The sequence below is a fragment of the Eulemur rufifrons genome, chromosome 6, assembly GCF_041146395.1.
Source record: "Eulemur rufifrons isolate Redbay chromosome 6, OSU_ERuf_1, whole genome shotgun sequence".
NCBI classification, from domain to species: Eukaryota; Metazoa; Chordata; class Mammalia; order Primates; family Lemuridae; genus Eulemur; species Eulemur rufifrons.
In genome coordinates, this window is record NC_090988.1 from 10,133,245 (window position 1) to 10,150,179 (window position 16,935).

At 39.5% G+C, this 16,935-nt stretch overlaps 1 pseudogene; it reads right to left on the minus strand.

Moving 5' to 3' along the window:
* Positions 1–282: 282 nt before the first annotated feature.
* LOC138383683 (developmental pluripotency-associated protein 4 pseudogene) lies at positions 283–1,291 on the minus strand (annotated as a pseudogene).
* Between the last annotated feature and the right edge of the window lie 15,644 nt (positions 1,292–16,935).

A 16,935-nucleotide genomic window follows, 5' to 3' on the forward strand; every position in this document is an offset into this window, starting at 1 on the left:
ACTCCTTCTTCACTCACCTCCTTCACTATGCTCGGTTGAATAAGTTAAGAGTTACCGAAGTCACTTCTATTTTAGAAAGCTAAACATCTTGTAATGTGAATGATTCTCTTCTGGCTAACTGGAATTAAAGGCAATTCGTGAAGTGTCTCTGTAGTCCAACCCACGGAGCAGCAGGCATCACTAGGGGTCTGAGGGTAACATCTCAGCCCGCCAGTCCACATGGCCTGTGAGCAGGTGTGGAGGGGACCAGAGTTCAGCTGTGGGTGGCACCATGGAATCCACTGTCAAGCTTTTCTGCCATTAATTTACAATCATAGATGTGTCCTTTTTTCTGGTATTCTACTCCCACTGTAGACTTTTTATTAAGACCTTGCTCCTGTGAACGCACGTGGGACACAACATGTTGTCTTCAAGATGTGGGGGTGGAAAATTGCAGGCAGGAAGCAAGAAGAGCGCACTCACTCTCCCTCCCTGCTTTTCGGGCACCCAAGCTTGTCCAGCATGAAACTGGAGGTGAACCCAACCATCTGTGTCTGCAGCGAGAGTTCTCCCATGGACCACACACCACCTGACATCACAGTTCTCCTGTGGAGATTCCACTGCCTCCGAGGATGGCCCGGCCCTTGCTGCAGTTCTGGCCCCAGGAGGCCAACAAAGCCTCCGGGGCAGAAGTTGTCACCACAACTGTATTAACTCCCTCAAGAAAAGAGGCAGACTCTAGCACAGGCAACCCCTCCTCAGGGGGAGGACCTACTGCAGGAAGATCAGTCCCCTCACGACACATCCTTTGCTCTGAACTTTTCTGGGACATTTCCTTCTTGTGCACATTTGATTTTCTTTGTGATGATACCCAGATCTTGGCCTCCTTCGCTGTGCAAGGAATATCCTTTTGATTTGGATATGCATGCTCACACAATCGCCTATATGCGTCCAATTTCTGGCCTTTGCTGCTTAGCTTTAACTGTTGGCAGCAGGCCCGTACAATGTCCCGGTGCAGTAGATTAACAGGTGGCAGTTGAGTAGGTAAGGGAGAAATTGGTATCTTCTTCCGGGGTTTGGAATTGTCATTGTGTTCTGCTGCCTTCTTTGGGCAGGCCTCTTCCTTATGCTTGCCAGACATTTTTCGTTTGGTCCCCTTCTTTGTTGAGGTTCCTGGTAACACTGCGCTTTGTTGATTGGCAGCCTGCTGATCCTCTCTAGTTTCTGCCGGCTCTTGTTCAGAGTGAGAATGTCCACATTCCTCCCTGGACTTCTCTGTGGAGTTCCACTCCTTGCCTCTCGGATTTTCCATACTCAGAGGGAAGTGGAGGTTGAATTAAAAGAAAAAAATCCTAAATTTTTTTTTAAAAAATAGATTTTAGAAGTCTCTTATTCTAAACAATTGCCTTAGTTGTATTAATAGAAAAATTGGATTAAAGGAAGAACACATAATAGCCTTTAAAATTCTCTTGGCAAAATTTAAAAGCAATATCTGACCTAAAAGATAAAAATCCTTTGTATGCTGCCCCAGAGGGAATAGCTGACTCTGCAGGAATAACAAGGCTGGTTTACCTTGTGGCATAGTGGTTGAAATTCTGTGCTTTCATCCCAGCAGACTAGGCTCAATTCCAGGTCAGGGAATTGTAACAGAGTAGTTGCCCCTCCTCCCATAGCTATGGAAGCATAAAACTTAGAGTGGGGAATATGTAAAAGAGGGAGTGGCCTAAAAAAAATAAATAAATACAAAATATTTTCCGTCACTTTAAAATATCCTCCATTCTTTTTGGGAACTGTGGTCTTGTTAGGTTCATCTGTGTGGATATTCCCTGGTTCCCCAGTTCCCAGTGTGAAGAACAAAGACTGGTACCAAGTCCAGCCGATGATGGAGTGATCACATACACAGAGCAACTTAATACAAACAGTTTATCAAATAAAAGAATGAGAGTAAAGGAAGCCACACAAAGCGAAAATACATTCCAGAGAGAGTAGAACGGGTCAGTCTCTAGGAGTGGAGAAAGACACTGAAAGTTGAGCACATGTCTCCTTTTATAAGCCCACTAGTTTGTCCCACCTTTCCCCTGGCAGGATTGGTTGCCATTTCCCACCTTTGGGGGTGATTGACAGGTTGGTGTTATATAAGGGATCACATGACAGATTATGTAAGAGGGTAGGTTATAAAGCTGTTTCTCTTTCTATGTATGCATCTTTTCCAGAATTCTCCATGAGACTCCACCCTTGTTATGCTAATTAGATGGTAATTAGCTCTAAGTCAGTTAAAGGTTACTAGGAGCTTTTTCTTTCTCCTTAAACCACTTGTTCTTGTTCTTCTGATGTGGCCACCACCAAGTGCCAAACTTTCAGTAACAGAATGAGTCTGTTTCGGTTCAATGTTTGTGTAACTTTTGCCATTTATTCTTTTCCCTTCTGTACACAGCTTTTGATTCCCTGTATTCTTTGGGAATGTACAGTACAAGGCTTTTAGACACTTATGTGTAAATGGTCAGCTAAGAAGCTGAGACCCTAGAGAATGTGGCTAGACAGAAGCATGGGTTATACCCGGTTTATAGCTAGACTTTCCTTTCTTTGAGCTGTTTTTGTGGTTTTTCTGGATCTTGTAAAAACTGCTTTCCACCTTTTTAGAGGCAACTCATGCATCCTTAAGTTATAACCTTGGTTAAGTTTTATTGGTTTTACTTAAGAAGTTAACTTTAGTTTAAAAATTTCAAAAGCCAGAAACATCAGCTCTTTGTCTCAGCTAAAATCTCTCCCATTCACCTTCACTCCTCCCTCCCTATTCCTTTCACTCTGCCATCTTCGGCATCACATGAGATGCCCCAAAGGGAATTTCTAATGGCTCAGACCCCTTCACGAGGTCCCACTCACTCCCTTTCTGGAGCCTTATGTTTTCTTTGTGGAGTCTAAGGAGTCATGAACAGATTCCTCTCAGGTATGAAACTGTAGTCTCTTTTTATCACATTACCTCCCTGGCTGCTGGGGATACCAGAAATTACTTGTACTGTAAAAAAAATTGGCCTTGGTGTATGTCACAGCTAGGCAAGAATGACAATATTAGAGGAAGGTAAATACACCACAGAAGGCTTCTCTTTTCTTTGGCCCTTAGATAAGAAAGGGTGTGGCTTAAACACTTGATTCAAAATGTACAAAAGCAAATTATGTAAGCAAAATATGTGTACCCCCATAAAATAAAAAAGTAAATGTCTTCGTAAGAAAATATATTGTAAGAGCATTGTGTGGGCTGGTCCATGGTGGTCCCATAGTGTCTTTTTTGGGGGGGACCTAAAATTCAATGCTACCCATCTAAATGAAGTTTTTTTTTTTTTTATGAAGTCTATGGTCAGTTCCTGTGATTTTATGTTGCCTTGGCATCCATTTTGGTCTTCCTCCAGCACAGCGAAACTCCTTCTAGAGGGCCTCTGTGCTTCACGATGTCAAGTGATATGCCATTTCCTCTGAGACGGAGGGCTTGGGCCATATGTGGGACAAGCAGAATTTTATTTGTTCCATTCTCAATGGCATGGCTTGAATGCAGCTGTCCTTTTGGACTGGTGAGTTTTGCCAGTCTCATTGCTAGAGTTTTGAAATCAAAGCTGTAAGGTCTTTATATGCATGTGTGTATATCTTTATGGACGCACATGTGTATGTCTTTGCCTATCGTCTGTGGTACCAAACTGGCTTATAAATGAATATTTACAAATTAAGAAGCCCAAATGCTTTTCAAATTCAATGACTTTAATAATCTTTGGTAAATAAAGATAGTTTAAAATTGTTGGTAAAACAAAGCAAAAATGTCTCCAAAGTTATTTAGACATTTTTGCCTGAGCCTACTGGTTGAGACTATTTCTTCTGGATGGTTTAAAGTCATAAAACTATTTCTTCTGTAGTATTTTTAATACTAGATTAATTTGTCTGTGAAATAAAGCTCTGAAGGTTGACTGCTGGGCTCCTCCAAAGACTCATGCTTGTCTTTAGTTTTGAGCATGTAGATTTTGAAGTCTAGAGGAATGGTCATGGTGAGACCTCGGAACAACACCCAGGCCTCCCATGCTCCTTTGCCTAGCTGTGTCAAGTTACTTATTTCCTAGGTTTTTCACCAAATAAGGGTTACTAAGTTAACATTACAATTCACATATTTAATTAAAACTACTGGATTAAAAAACCCAGTTCTATATGCAAAGGATATAAAAAGGTAGGATTTTCTTATAAAGAGGTTATAAAAAGGCATAAAAATATTTTTGTTAAAAAAATAGTAATTTTGCTTACTTTAAGTTTTTAGAAATTATTTTAAATTAAATGAATAAAAAAGATAACACTAAATAGATACAAAAGTTGAAAAAATGGTAAAAATTTTAAAAGGTTTATATAAATCTTACCTTATGGTCAAATTAATTAAGATTAAATAGATTTACTTATAAGGTTTTATGAAAATTAAACTTAACATTTAATACACCAATTGAAAAGTAAAATTTGGTTTTCTTTTAAACAAGATTTTCATGTAATATTAATAAAGATAGTAAAAGATTTTTGTTCACATTTTGAGCAAACTGCAAAAAAAAAGCAAGGGGAGAGTTATTAATAGGTGTTCCAAAATTGTATGAAATTCCCAATTTTTGATGTCTTGTCGCATGTTATCAGTAATAATTATGGTTATTATGTTAATTTGTTATGTGCCAAAGAAACAACCGAATTTCTTTGTCAAGTGTCTCTAAAGAGACATGGCTATTCTCCACGGACAATTATTATTTTACTTTGATTCTTCTCAAAGAGCAGTTTTTAACTGCCTACAGTTCAAAATTTGCTTCTTCAAGAAAATTTATAGAAAGGACTCTGACAGGTACTTTCAAATACAGGTGGTGCAGCTGCTAACTTTGGATATTATATCAGTTGAACTAGAAAAACTTCCAAGACTTTAATTGAAAAGCAAATTCATTCATGAGGATTGCTAACCCAACCTTAAGTAGAACAAAAATTAATTACATGAGACTGAACTACTTTTTATTATTTTTTGTTTGAAACATTTCTGATTCTGTTTTTTGTTTTCCAGAAGTCAAAAAGCTTACAACAAATTGGTAAAGTATATTTTTATGAGCAAAATTTAAAGCATTTGTTTTCTCTCTACTTGATTTCTCCAGAATTTGAAAACTATTTGTAAGTATTTCTTATTTTATGGCAATGTAGTTATTTGCATAAGTTTGATAAAAATCTGTTTTCTTTTATAACAGGACATAATTAAAAATGCTCGTTATTTAATGCTTTGACTGGAATGGCATATTTTCACATACACCTAGACTGCTTTGAGGAATTAAGGTCAACTTCATAAGGCCAATAAAAAGCCCTCTGGAAAAACCGGCCTGGTACCTCATCTATAACATTTCCTGATGTGTGGTATGTAAAGAGCGCCACTATCTGACAGGTCTAGGAACCTCAAGTCACTTTGGGACCTCAGGAAGAGAGGAATTTACTGACCTCATACAGATATCTACAGGCAAAGTTAAATCCTTGGCTTGGCTCAAGAGGCTAAGTCTAACCTCAGATTCCTTTAAAAACAATGCCAATTTTAAGAAAGAAAGGCCCATATGGCCAATAACTATTTTGGTTACACTTTATGCAAATAATCAGTCCAAGTACAATGAGACTAAAATTTATTTTGCAAATAAATTGCTCCTACTATGATTTGTCTCTAGTAGAAATGAGAAACTGGACAGAGAAAATTGTGTTTCAAAGGAAACTATAATAAGCCCATTATTAGATTTTAGTCTTGTTCATTTTATTTGTGTTTTTGTTATTTGCCTACAATTTGAACTGAATTCTGAATTCTTTCCTGGCTACAAGTCTCCAAATAATGTTTTCAAATTTTTGCTCCATTTTTCTGACTTGGACTCAATGAAATTGCCATGACATTTTCCTGAGTTCCTGCAAACACACTTTGTGATATCCAAACTACAAGTGAAAAAAATCTGTCAGATTGCCACTGCCTACCTTCCACTTTAACCGAAGATGCTTTGAGTTTAACATCTAGACACTTCTACTGGATGCTGAGTAAATGAATGACACATAATGAATGAGGAGAAACAGCACGTTGCCCTGAGAGTCAGGCTTCCAGGTGAGGAGGAAAATCAGCCACCCTGAGATGACTGAGGTCGCCCCTTGAGGGCCATCCTCCCCCAACCCCAATCTTGTCCACATCCAAGCCTCCTGTTCTCAAAAATGCTACTGTTACTGAACCAAACTGGGTCTGTTTACCCCTGTGCAATGGAAAGTCAAACACCAAAGCACACGTTTTCTGTAGCAAGAAGGGTTTATTGCCAGACAGTCCAGCAAAGAAACAGGAGTCAAGCTCAAATCTGTCTCCCTGAGCAGGGGGCTGGGTCAGGTTTTGTAAGCATAGGGTAATGAAGTGTGATCTGATGGGATCTTGCAATGAGCTGATGCCAGGAGGCATGATCTGTCTGCATCCGGCCATGGCTTGACACCAGGGCTCAATGTGATTGGATCCTGGATCCTGCCATGCACTGCCCACTTCTTAATTCAGACCCTGCACCTCTGGCTGGGCACTTGGGTCTGCCTGTGTGTGTAGCTTGGTTCATCTGGGCATACTCGGGTTATCTGATGGTCAACCTGGGGGTCTAAAGCAACTGGAAAACAACTCGCAACTTTGTTGCTTAAAAGTTGAACCAGATTGGTCTGATGTGGCTACACACCAGTGAAAATTTCACAGACCACTTCCTGTCATCCCTGACCATGTTTGCCTGGAAGGTCCTGCAGGACCACCCAGGGACCCACAGACAGACATCTTCACAAGCACTTTTTCTCCTGACAGGTCTACTGGTCTGGTCAAGAGCCAGTGGCAGCGCAGTACCAGAACAAAGGAGCCTTTCCTACTCTTTAAGGGAAAAAGCTCACCCACACTCTCTGCTCCTGACCCCAGGGCCTCTGAGGGAGTCGCCACCCTCCAGATCGGGCAAGGGTCACCCCCAGGAGATTTCTCAGGCCCCACCTACCTCTATGGACCTTCCTCAGAAAGCAGTACTGCTAGTCCTGAGTCTCGCAGAAGCCTCCACCATGCTTGCAAAAGCCCATCAGCATTGACTCCTTGGTAGTCTTAACACTGTAGTGCCAGAAAGTCAAAACCAGCACAATGTGGCTCTCTGCGGGCCCAGCCCCGCCACTGTTTGGGAGAGGGAGCTCCCCCTCTGGCCCAGAGGCAGGCTGGACAAGGGCCCCTGCCACCGCAGGCTGAAAGGGCTCAGCGCCTGGGGGGAGGCAGGCAGGCACCTGGGCTCAGAGTCTGCTGGGGCACGGACAGGGTCCCTGCACTCCCATGGGTGGGCTGTGCTGCAGGGGAGGAAGCTCACATAGATGCTCAGCACTCCCAGAGCTCACTCCTCTAATGAGCATTCAGGATTGTCATACAAATATATCCCATGTGATTGGCATGTGCTGGAGCACTGCATGTGAATTGGGTTTGTGCAAGAATTCAGGACTGCCCACCCCACCCTTGTCCTATCTGTAGCATGCAAAGCCTCTACTCCCCCCGCTCTCCCAAACAGAGGTGGCGCCCACGACTCTCCCTTTTCCTCTCACAAATAAGACTTGGGAGACCAACAGCCATCTGCTTAAAATGCGGAGATGAGGCCAGGTGCGGTGGCTCAGGCCTGTAATCCTAGCACTCTGGGTGGCAGAGGCAGGAGGATCGCTTGAGCCCAGGAGTTTGAGAACAGCCTGAGCAAGAGTCAGACCCTATCTCTACTGAAAATAGAAAAAAATTAGCGGGGTGTGGTGGTGTGCACCTGTAGTCCCAGCTGTTTGAGAGGCTGAGGCAGGAGGATCGCTTGAGTCTGAGGCTCCTGTGAGCTGTGATCACACACTGCACTCTAGTCCAGCGACAGAGTAAGACTCTGTCTCAAAAAAATAAAAATAGGGTGGTGGGATGGGGTAATGAAGAGATGTTGGTGAAACAGTAATTCTGTTTAATAGAAGGAAGAAGTTCTGATGTTCAGTGGTACAATGGGGCAACTATAATTGAGGATAGTTTACTATATTTCAGAATAGCTGGAAGTTTTCACATGCTCCCAACATAAAGCAATGATTAATGTTTCAGGTGAATCTTGTCCCACTTACCCTGATTTGACCATTGTACGTTGTGTGCTTGTTTCAAGATGTAACATGTAATCCATGAATATGTACAATTATTATGTATCAATAAAAAATAATAAAATAAAATAATAAAAATAAAAAGGAGGGGATGGAGGAAGGAGGAGAGGGAAGTGAGGATCAACGGGAAAGAGGGCAGTCATCCAAGGCAAGACAGAAAAAGGGGAGAAAGGGAGCAGGGATGAGGCTGCTGTTGCCCTGGAGCGGCAGCGCTCCGTTTCTCCAGCCCGCTCGCTCCTGCGCGAACATGAAGCACCGAGTTTGCTAGGCACTTTCTTCCAGGTGCTGGGTACAGAGTGATGGAAGAGAGAGAGAAAAAAGCCCCTCCCTGGAAACTTGCATTTCTTTCATATATTTAAACACTGAGCAAATAAATGAGAAAAATGACAGTGAACAAATGAGAAAGACGATTTCAGGCCCTGGTAATGTACGAAGAACATATAAAGCTGAAATATATATATAAAGCCTTCACGTGGTGAGGTTGGGCTGTGACTTCATTTTTTATTTTATTTTTTTGTCACTTTTGATGAGATGTCAGGATAGTTCTTTCTGAGGCATTACCAAAGCTCAAACCCAGGTGATTTGAGGAAAGGAAAAAAAAAAGCCAACTATTTCAAGCAGAGAGAAGGAGTTGGGAACATATATGAGCACGTGCAAAGGCTCTGAGACAGAATGAGCGTGGCCTGTTAGAAGAACAAAAAGGAGAATGGGGCTAGAGCAAAGTGACAAAGGGTGAGAGTGTATTAACATGAGACTGAACAGATTGGTAGGACCAGGTCATAAAGGACCTGCTTAGACCTGTGTTGTCCAATGTGGTAGTCAGGAGGCGTCCCTGGCTGTTGAGCATGTGAAACATGTGTGGGCTGTGTGTTTCAACCATTTAGTACAAAAATATTTTTACTTGTTCATCATTAAGTTTTATGTGGATTATATGCTTAAATGATAATATTTTACATACATTGGGTTAAATAAAATATATTATTAAAATTAATTTTGGCAATATCTTGTTTTTCAGTATGTCTACTAGAAAATTTTAAATTACATATGTAGCTTGCATTATATTTTTACTGAACAGGGCAGTTCTAGACCATCACAAGGACTAGGATTTTGTTCTAAATCGGGGGAAACCATCAGAGGTTGTTAAGTGGAAAGTGGGCAATTACTGACTTATGTTTTGAAATATACTCTGGCAGCTGTGTAGATAATGGGCTTTAAAGAAGAAAAGAGTAAAAGAGACCCAGGGAGGAAATAATGGAAACAGAAAAGTGGAAATAAAGCCACAAGAAACAAAGTCAGTAAAAAACAAGGTAAATCATAGGGCAGCTAGAAGTGAAATACACATGCAATAAATAGAGTTTGAGAAACCTATAGGAAAGCAAATAAAAGGTACTATAAATGCTCCTGTCTTAGTTCAGCATTTTTGTATTGTTGAAATCTAAAACTATATGTTTATTATTTACTAATGTTTCTTTATTTTGCAATAAACTCTTTTAACATGAATATATTTTGAAAAGTGCATGCTCAATAAAAAATTAAACATTCGGTTCCTGTTTTCCAAAAGTTAATGAAGATTGTGTAACTCCTACAAACCCTTTGTTAACATTTACCGTCCCCCATGGGGCCTGAGCTCTCACTCATCACATGAAAACCTGCTAGAGCTACAGATTTGCCAAGCGTTTAAGCAACTATTTGGAAAGTTAGTCGTTATTTTAAGAACACTCTTCCCAAAGGTAATTTAACATGAGTAGCTGCAGAAAATGGATTTCTGTGTCACTGACTAAAGCAGATGCAGTTCGAACGAAACCCCCCCTGCTCAGCCTTCACTCCCACATGCTGGAGGCTGCTCCTGCAAACACTGGGGCTCTCCGGGGCCTTTCCCGTGGCTGTGGGGGCACACTCACCTTGCACACGGGGCAAGCTGCAACACTGCACAGCAAATGCCCCTGGAAGCTTCCCTGTCTCAGGAACAGTGTGGGAATAAGTGGATAAATTGCCCAAGTTGCTCACCCTTGAGTTTGCACAGCTTGAGGCCTGTTCTACACTGTCTTCCAGAATTTCCCAGCAGGATTGAGCTTTTGGATACACCCTTTTTGGGCTTCCTTCTCATCCCTGTCTTACTTATCCATGCCCCTACTAGTATTTCCTGGGCTCACCTTGCAGATAAATTATTTTTACTCATATCTTTCTCTCAGAGTCTGCTTCTGAGGAAACACAACTCAAAAGGATACAGTTGAATTTAAATCCAATGAGTCATCATCTAACAAAATTTTGCATATTTTTATTTCATGTTTTCTTGTGCCTATGCAAAGAAAAAATGGAACACTGACTATTAATACCATTTGCAGAAGAAGAAAGTTGCCAAAAATTGATGCCAGTTAATGCCAATGACCATCCAATTTTTCAACCAACCATGGAATCAAATAAAAACTTGTGTGATTTTATTTCCTAGAAGCCAAAACACCCAGCTTTTTTTGAATGCTATGATAAATCAGTTTAGAAGCCCATATGGAACATAAGATCATTTATTTTGGTGATGATAGTATAAATGCAATTGTAAGTAGAGCATAACATTGTAACAAAAAAAAAGTTCTTTCTAAGTTAAGAAACCTACAGAGCAAAATGTAATAGGTTGTAGGGCAAGCATAATACTTATTTCGGTCCTGATTGTGTCCAAACCAGTGTGATTTTATATGTATATTTTTATGTTTATCATCATTATATATTAGTGTTATATATTTTAGGATTACATGTATTAGCTTATATAATAGATATGCATATGTATAATGTACACACACAGGTAGAGGAACGGAACCATAAAAGTTTTGCGATGGAGGTGATGTGGAAGAAAAATATACTCTTCAGCAAGCTCGCTTTCTGCTGCCTGTAATCAATCTCATTTTTTAAAAGGTTAAGTCTTTGAAAAACTATATCATGATTCCACCTAAGTGTCTTATTGGAAATTTTGTTAAAGAGTTTCTTAAATTTTGATTGTATTTTTTTCATGTAATAAAATCCATTTCTTGATGCCTGAGAGGTGGTTGTCAACAGTGGGGTTTGCAGTCAGGGAAGGAAAATCCTGGCCAGAGGCCGCAACAGGTGCACCAAGTAACCCCAGCCTCCCAAATGTGGTGGAAGAACCCTGAATAATGTATTAGCAACTCCCCCTAGTGGCAGATCAAGCAACCATAGAAGCACACACATCCAGGCTGGTAGGCAGCAGCTGTGACCTGCCTTGCTCCTACCACCACTTTAAGGGGGAATAGGATCCAGGTAACCCTCAGGAGTGGCAAGATCCTTCCTAAAGATCGGGGCATTAGTATTCCTCACATGGGGACCAGAAACCAACACAGAGGCATCAGATTACCTCAATAATTGGCTCCTCCATGCAATCTACCACTAATAACAGAGAGGGGAACCCCATAGCTCAACACAGTGCCCTCCATCTCAAGCTATTAGAGGGCAGTGGAGTTATACACACAGGTGCGATTTACCACATGGGAGCTTAAGCTGGGGGACCAAACTCACTAATCTCCACTGGCAAGAGGTGAAGACAACAGGTCAGAGGTAACCCAACTTGCCAAAATACCTCTAAGGCAATACAAGACCAGTGCGCCTCCTCTCACCACTGTTCAGGAACGTCCCTTGGGGGCTTGAAGTTAAGGGCACAAACCAGTCCTAGCACTCCCAGTTCTCAATTACCCTGATGAGAAAGAACCAGAGAAAGAACACAGGGAATATGAAAGAGCAAAGAGAAAAGTCCCCCCCAAAAGAAATCATGAGAGCCTCAAAATTGGATTTAATTTAAATGAAATGATTAACTTGGAGGAAGAATTCTGAATATGGATTGTAGGGAAACTCAATGGAATTGAAGAGAAAATAGAAACCCAACACAAAGAAACCATGAGAGCAATACAGGAAATGAATGAAAAATTCTCTAAAAAAATTGAAATATTACCAAAAAAACCAAACAGAAATCCTTGAAATAAAGGAGGCATTCAAGGAACTTCAAAACACAGTGCAAGGCCTTAAAAATAGAATGGATCATGCAGAAGAGAGAATTTCAGAGCTTAAAGATAATGTCTATGTGCTAAACAAATCAGATGAAGAAAAAGAACACAGAAGCAAGAGACAAGAACAGAACATACAAGAAATATGGAATTATGTAAATAAACCAAATGTAAGAATTATATAACACATCCTGGAGCAAGAAGAAGAAAATAAACAAGGGGTGGAAAATCTATTTCTCAGAATATTGGGGGAAAATATGCCTGGCCTGGCCAGAAATCTAGATATCCAGATACAAGAAGCACACAGAACTCCTGGGAGACTCAAGGTGAAGAGGCAAACACCAGGTCACATAATTATCAGACTGGCCAAAGTAAACATGAAAGAGGAAATCCTTCGCACAGTAAGACGAAAACAACAGATAACCTACAAAGGAAAACCTATCAGACTAACTACAGACTCCTCAAGTGAAAACCTACAAGCCAGAAGGGACCCATCCTCAATCTTCTTAAACAGAACAATGGCCAAGCTAGAATTCTTTACCCAGAAAAACTGAGCTTCATCTATGAGGGAGAAATAAAGACTGTCGCAGACAAGCAATCACTGATGGAATTTGCGAAGACCAGACCTGCTCTGCAGGAAGTACTGAGACCTGCATTACACACCAAACAGCACAATAGACACCCACCAAATTAAAAACACTCAAGAGTTAAAGTCCAGAACCTAGATTTCATAATGGCTCAAGAGGTAAAATAAAACAATAAGAACTACCCAACAATATAAACAGAAATCTACCCCAAATATCAATGCTCTCCATAAATGTGAATGGCTTGAATTGTCCTTTGAAGTGACATAGACTGGCAGAGTGGATAAAAAATTATAAACCAAGTATCTGCTGTCTCCAGGAAACGCATCTAACCCACAAAGATGCTTTCAGACTCAAAGTCAAGGGTTGGAAAACAAACTTTCAGGAAATGGAAACCAAAAGAGAGCAGGGGTAGCAATTCTGATTTCAGACAGCATAAATTTTAAAATAGCAAAAGTAAAGAAAGAAAAAGATGGTCACTATATAATGGTGAAAGTAAAACTCCAACATGAACACTTAACAATTCTTAATATCTATGCACCCAACACAGAAGCACCCAGATATATAAAGCAAACCCCGTTTGATCTAAAGAGCATGCAGTAATGCCATAGTAGTGTGGGATTTCAATACCCCACTTTCTGAAATGGACAGATCCTCCAAACAAAAAATAAGCAAAGAAATAATGGACTTAAATAGAGCTCTAAAACAAATGGATCTAACAGACATCTACAGAGCATTCCACCCAAATAAAGCCGAATATATATTCTTTTCATCAGCTCATGGAACTTTCTTCAAAATCGACCATGGCCTAGGCCACAAATCAAACCTCAACAAATTTAAAAAATAGAAATTGTACTATGTATCTTCTCAGACCACAGTGGTATAAAACAAGAAATGAATTCCAACAGAAATTCTCACTGCTTCACAAAGTCATGCAAATTAAACAATCTATTACTAAGTGACTGCTGGGTGAAGGAAGAGATTCAGATGGAGATTGAAAAATTCTTTGAATTAAATGATAATGGGGACACAAGCTATCAAAACCTGTGGGATACAGCAAAAGCATTCCTGAGAGGAAAACTAATAGCATTAAATGCTCACATCCAAAGGACAGAAAGCTCACAAATGAACAAACTAATAAACCATCTCAAGGAATTGGAAAAGGAAGAGCAAATCAGTTCTAAACCTAGCAGAAGAAAGGAAATAACTAAGATTAGAGCAGAACTAAATTAAATCAAGAACAAAAGAACTATACAGAAGATCAATAAAACTAAAAACTGGTTTTTCAAAAGGATAAAGTTGATAGCCCTCTTGCTAGATTGAAAAGAACTAGAAAGGAAAGGACTTTAATAAACTCAATCAGAAATGAAAAAGGAGAGGTCACTACAGACATCATGGAAATACAAAACATTGTCTTTGAATACTATAAAAATCTATATGCCCAAAAGCTACAAAATGTAAAAGAAATGGACAAATTCTTGTAAACACACAACCTCCCTAAGCTTAATCAGGAGGAAATAGAACTCCTGAACAGACCAATATCGAGCGCAGAAATTGGAGCAGCAATGAAAAATCTTCCAAAAAAAAAAAGTCCAGGACCAGATGGATTCACACCTGAAGTTTACCAAACATGCAAAGAAGAACTCATACCTATACTGCAGAAATTATTCCAAAATATTGAGAAGGATGGTATCCTCCCCAATTCATTTTATGAAGCCAATATCACCTTGATACTAAAGCCAGGAAAGTATGTAGCAAAAAAAGAAAACTACAGACCAATATCCCTCATGAATATAGATGCAAAAATTCTCAACAAAATTTTTGCAAACTGAATCCAACAGCACATCAGAAAAATAATTCACCATGACCACGTGGGCTTTATCCCAGGGATGCAAGACTGGTTCAACACAGGCAAATCTATAAATGTAATTCACCACACAAATAAAAGCAAGAACAAAGACCATATAATTCTCTCAACAGAAGCAGAAAAAGCATTTGATAAAATCCAGCACACTTTTATGATAAAAAACCCATAACAAAATAGGCACAGATGGGACATTCCTTAAAATTATGAACGCCATATATGATAAACCCACAGCCAATATCATATTGAATGGAGAAAAATTGAAACCATTTCCACTTAGAACTGGAACCAGACAAGGTTGCCCACTATCTCCACTTCTATTCAACATAGTGCTGGAAGTCCTTGCCAGAGAAATCAGACAAGAGAATGGAATTAAGTGTGTCCAAATGGGGGCAGAAGAGGTCAAACTCTCTCTCTTTGCTGATGATATGCTATTATATCTAGAAAATCCCAAGGACTCGCCCAAGAGATTCCTGGAATTGATGAACAAATTCAGTAAAGTCTCAGGATACAAAATTAATGCACACAAATAAGTGGCATTCATATACACTGATACCAGGCAAGCCAAAAATCAAATCAAAGATGCAACACCTTTCACAATAGCATCAAAGAAACTAAATATTTAGGAATATATTTAACAAAGGAAGTGAGAGATATTTATAGGAAGAACTACAAAACAATGAGAAAAGAAATTGTAGATGATGTGCACAGATGGAAATCCCTACCATGCTCATGGATTGGTAGAATCAACATTGTTAAAATGTCCATTATACCTAAAGTGATCTACAGAATTAATGCAATCGCTATCAAAATTCCACCATCATTCTTTACATATTAAAAAACAATAATTCTGTGCTTTGTCTTCAACCAGAGAAGACCTCATATAGTCAAAGCAATCTTAAGCAAAAAGAAAAAATTGGGAAGAATCAGTCTACCAGACTTCAATCTTTACTACAAAGTTATAGTAACCAAAACAGCATGGTACTGGAACAAGAACAGAGATATAAACCTTTGGAATAGGACAGATATCTTAGATATAAAACCATCCTTATATTGTCATCTAATCTTTGACAAAGCAGACAAAAGTATACATTGGGGAAAAGAATCTCCATTCAATAAGTGGTGCTGGGAAAACTAGATATCCACATGCAGAAGATTGAAGCTGGATCCCCACCTCTCACCTCTCACCTCTCACAAAAATCAACTCATGTTGGATAACAGACTTAACCTAAGTCATGAAACCTTAAGAATTCTGGAAGAAAATGTGGGGAAGACTCTTTTAGACATCAGCCTAGGTAAAGAATTTATGATGAAGACCCCCAAAGCAATCACAGCAGCAACAAAAATAAACAAATGGGACCTGATCAAATTAAAAAGCTTCTGCACAGCCAAAGAAACTGTTTTTAGAGTGAATAGACAACCTACAGAATGAAATAAAATGTTTGCTTTCTACACATCCAATAAAGGGCTAACAATTAAAAAAATACAAAACATGGAAATTAAGTCAACTCCCTCCCCTCCCCAGCCACAAACATTCAGTTTTTTCCTCAGAGCAACCATGGTTACCAGTTATAGATTAATCATAATTTATTTAATCAGTTCCTGAATAATGGACATTTAAGTTATTCCCAATTCTATATTACAAATAGTACAGCAAAGAATATCTTTGTTGATAAACGATTTTCAATGTGTGAGTATATCTAAAAATAGAAGTGGAAATGCTGGATCAGAATATGTACATTTAGCATTTGAAGATGTTTGCCATATAATCTATTCTTGACATTGATCCTGTGCCTTACCATTGCCTTTAGGATAGTCTCTAAGCTTCATAAAATGGATTCCAAAGCCCTGCATGATTTCACCCTTTTTAGCCAGCTCATTATCACTTCCCCTTTAGATCTCTACACTCTATCCATACAAACTTCTTCCAGTTCCTTAAATGAGCTAAGCTCCCTCTTTACTCTAAGCTTTCCAACATGTATGTTCTCTCTGCCTGATGCACCTTTCCCTTAAATCTTCATTTGGCTAACTCCAGTACCTGTCAGGTTGCAGCTCAAATGTTAACCCCATAAGGAGAACTTCCTTGATCTCCCAAGTCTAGATCAGATGACAATGTACCCATAGAACCCTGTGCCTACCCCATTATATGACTCACTACATTGTATTAAAATCATCCACTATGAGTTCGATGAGGGTAGGATCTTATCTTGTTCCCCAATGTCTCCCTAGTGTCTGGAACAGTGATCAATAAACATTGATTCAACAACCAGTTGGTACTTAATAAACATTTGTTGAATAAATGAATTAAAAAAACAAAAAAAAAAAAAAA